The 4,243-nt window shown below is 39.8% G+C and overlaps 1 non-coding gene across 1 annotated transcript; it reads right to left on the bottom strand.

Annotated features, from left to right (window-relative positions):
• Positions 1-1,147: 1,147 nt before the first annotated feature.
• LOC121228500 (small nucleolar RNA R71) lies at positions 1,148-1,254 on the bottom strand. The gene has a single exon (XR_005926076.1). It is a non-coding gene; the product is annotated as a small nucleolar RNA R71 (small nucleolar RNA).
• Positions 1,255-4,243: the final 2,989 nt, after the last annotated feature.

The following is a 4,243-nucleotide window of genomic DNA, read 5'->3' as shown; positions in this document are numbered from 1 at the left end:
ACGTTATTAGTCTTGAATAGGGATAATAACATAGGTTAGGGAGTCTCACGGATCAAGTCAAGTGAATAAATCATCCGGTTCAGAGTCAGGTAACAAGTGAAATCTAGGTGGATTCCTCCTTGGGTGTCGTATTTATCAATTGTTTTTCTTCAAGTCTTTTTCCAAACTTTCTCTTTGCTTTGATTAAATTAGTTAATTAGTTTAGAGAATTAGTTTAATAAACAAATCCTTTTATTCTTAGGCTAGATAATAAAAAGATAGTTATTACTAGTACTTTTGGTTCCCTTGGGTACGACATCCCGGTCTTGCCATTACCATACTATTGTTCGATAGGTGCGCTTTCCTTTTCGTCGTGATAATAGTTAGTCTAGGTTTGATCTTCATTATAAAAATTTATTACTTGTTATGAATCACTGTGATCAAGTTTTTGGCACCGTTTCTAGGGACCTGAAATATGAGGAACACTAAATTTTTATTACTTTAGCCGTTTATTTTTCTTGCAATTTAATTTAATATTATTATTTACTAATTTACTTTGTTAATTTACTTTTTCTTTCTCTTGACAGGTTTTTATAGTTTATGACTAGAAGAAACCTATCAGGACCCTTACTTTTTGACGAAGAAATCGAACGAACAGTTTGTAGAAATCAAAGAGAAATAAGGCGTAGTTTACGATACATAGAAAATGAATAAGAAGACTCAACCTCCAACCGACGAGATGGCTGAAAACCAAGACAATCAGCTGCCTCCTGCAATTGCAGCTAATCAAAATCCTGTTCCACGTACTATGTATGACTATGCTAAACCCTCTTTAATAGGAACTGAATCAAGTATAGTTAGACCTGCTATTGCTGCGAATAATTTTGAATTAAAACCTAACACTATTCAGATGATATAGCAGTTTGTTCAGTTTGATAGTTTGCAGGATGAAGATCCCAACACTCACTTAGCAAATTTCCTGGAATTTTGCGATACATTCAAAATCAATGGCGTTTCTGATGATGCCATCCATTTTCGGTTATTTCCCTTCTCACTGAGAAACAAAGCTAAACAGTGGTTAAACTCGTTACCACGAGGGTCTATCACTACTTAGGAATAAATGACCGAGAAATTTTTACTAAAATATTTTCTACCGGCTAAAATGGCTAAATTACGTAATGATATCTCTTCTTTTGTGCAGATGGATTTAGAAACACTTTACGATGCATAGGAGAGATACAAGGATCTATTGAGAAGGTGCCCTCACCATAGGTTACCTCTATGGCTGCAAGTTCAAACGTTCTAAAATGGTGTGAATCCCTCCACAAGACAAATGATTGATGCAACTGCTGGCGGAACCATCAACAATAAAACACAGGAAGATGCCTATGAATTTATAGAGGAGAGTTCACTGAATAACTATCAGTGGCAAGTTATGAGGACAAAGCCGACAAAAACAGCCTGCGTTTATAACATTGATTCAGTCACCATGCTCTCTAATCAGGTAGAACTTCTCAATAAAAAGATTGATAGTTTTCTTGGTTCTACGCAGGTACATCCAGTAATGAGGTGTGACTCAAGCGAAGGAGGTGTGCATACAGAATACCAATCCTTCAATCCTACAACTAAAGAAGAACAAGTCAACTATATGGGTAACAATAACTTTCGAGCTCAAAATAACCCATACAGTAATACCTATAATGCAGGTTGGAGGAACCACCCAAATTTTTCCTGGGGAGGTCAAGGGAATCAAAAGCCACAAAATCCTCAAGGTTTTTAACAGCCACCTTATCAACAAGAGAAGAAGCAGAACCTTGAAGAGATGCTTTCAAAATTCATCTTGGTGTCAAAAACCCGTTTCCAAAATACCGAGACAGCACTTAAGAATCAACAAGCATTGATCCAAGGACTCGAAACTCAGATAGGCCAGCTATCCAAACTAATCTCCGAGCAACCAGAAGGTAGCTTACCAAGTAATATGGAACCTAATCCGAGGGAACACCTCAATGCAATTAGTGCCCAAGATAAGGAAGGATTCATTGCACCTGAGCCAAAATTACAGCAAGACAACGCGATGAACAAAGGTCGAGAAGAGGTAAACGATGATGATCCTAAACAGGTAAGTACGAATTATAAACCTCGTGCGCCATATCCTAAAGCGATGATGAAAGACCGAACAGAAGAACAATTTGATGAGTTTGTCAAACTCTTAAAGAAATTACATATTAACTTACCCTTTATTGAAGTTCTTTCGCAGATGCCCAACTCAGCAAAATTCTTAAAGGAACTTCTGACTAATAAAAGGAAATTAGACGCTACATCTCATGTGGAACTCAATGCAGTCTGCTCAGCTATTCTGAAGAATAAGCTACCTAACAAATTGAAAGATCCAAAGAGTTTTACAACTCCTTGCTTAATTGGTAGTTTATCTATGAATAATGCTTTATCTGATCTAGGGGAAAGTATAAATGTTATGCCGTATAAAATGTTTAAATGACTAGGTCTCAGTAAACCCAAACAGGCTAGGATGAGCATACAATTGGTTGACAAAACAGTTCAATTTCCTAAGGGTATTATTGAAGATGTTCTCGTTAAAATTGATAAATTTATTTACCCAGTAGACTTTGTCATCTTAAATATGGATAAGGATAACGAGGTACCTTTAATTTTAGGACGACTCTTTTTAGCAACTGCTAGAACCATTATTAATGTAGGCACAGGGGAGCTAACACTTCGTACAGGTGACGACACAGTAACACTCCAAGCACGCGACTCAGTCAAAACCCCTAAGACTCAGGATAATGCTATAAAACCTGTCGATGATAAAACTAATATTCAATCATCCTTGCAGGAACCTTCTCAAATCAAGACAACAGAGACAGTGCGCTACTATCATGAAAAGAACAAAGACGTCCATGAAGAACGAAGGCTACGGAGAGAGGAGCTAGACGAATGGCGAGAACACAAACCGAGAACACATGATAAACTGAAACTACGCCAAAATAAGCCCGATACCTCTCCTGATCAACTTAAGGTAGGCGATAAAGTCTTACTAGATGCCGTTGATCCTCATATTGTCACTACCACACCGAATGAGGAAATCCCTCTTATGGTACTCAGTATTTTTCCATTCGGTAAGGTGGAGGTGAGTCATCCCAAGTTCGGCACTTTTAAGGTAAACAACACCCGATTAAAACCTTATTTTAAGATTGATAGCAGGAACGAGGAGTATGTACTCTTCAACCCACCATGATAAATCAACGGAGAGGTAAGTCGAGCTTAGACTATAAATAACCGCTTCTCGGGAGGCAACCCGAGCACTAACATATTTTGATTTCTTTATTTTTACTTAATTTCTAACACTTCAAATCATTAACTTTATCTTTGAATTGCAAAGTTTTTCAGCACACACGGCCAGGCACACGGGCGTGCCTGAAGCTGTGGCCAAATAGGGGAAGAGACATGGCCGTGCGAGACGATCGTGTTGAAGTAGGACATGATTTCCCTAAAACACGAGGTGCGATAAATCCCCACGGCCGTGCGACATGGCCGTGGGTGAACTTGATAAGAATAACACGGGCGTGGGATAGAAAACCACGGGCGTGCCAAAGACAAGTCTCGATTCTTTTTCTTTGACACGGGCGTGCGACACGCCCGTGCCATTCAGCCGTGTACAACAATACACGGGCGTGGTACCATAACACACGGGTGTAGGAGAAGCGAACAATACTAGGCACGACCGTACGACACACACGCCCAAGACACATGGGCGTGTGATAGTAGCCGGGCACGACCAATTTGAAAAAATTCAAAAAACACGGGCTACCCTCACAGCAAACGGGTGTGGCCCTAAGCCGTGTGCCCCTCCCCTATATAAACAAACCATTGCTCATCTTCTTCCTCCTTTCAAAACCCTAGCCGAAATCTACCCTCCCCCAACCTCTTCTCCCTATTCTGACCACCATTCCCTAGATTCTCACTTCCCTAACCCCCAAACCACCCTCAAAGTCACTCCACTAGCATTAATCTCCATTTCCCCTCCCTATACCCTCCATTTTCCCACCACACGGTTTCCTCTCCGCGTCACACGCCCGTGCTCACCATCACACGCCCGTGCACCGCCTTACAACAGCCCTTGGTTCACTTTCTTAACCTTGTCTTTCCAATTTGTGTTGTTACATTAGTATTTTTCATGCTTTACATAGATATTGTTACTATTACAAATATGTTTTAGACAAGTTAAGAATTTGCTTTAGAATTTTCT

Source organism: Gossypium hirsutum, chromosome A04 (assembly GCF_007990345.1).
Source record: "Gossypium hirsutum isolate 1008001.06 chromosome A04, Gossypium_hirsutum_v2.1, whole genome shotgun sequence".
In the NCBI taxonomy this organism is placed as follows: domain Eukaryota; kingdom Viridiplantae; phylum Streptophyta; class Magnoliopsida; order Malvales; family Malvaceae; genus Gossypium; species Gossypium hirsutum.
This window is presented reverse-complemented; position numbering and strand designations above follow the sequence as displayed.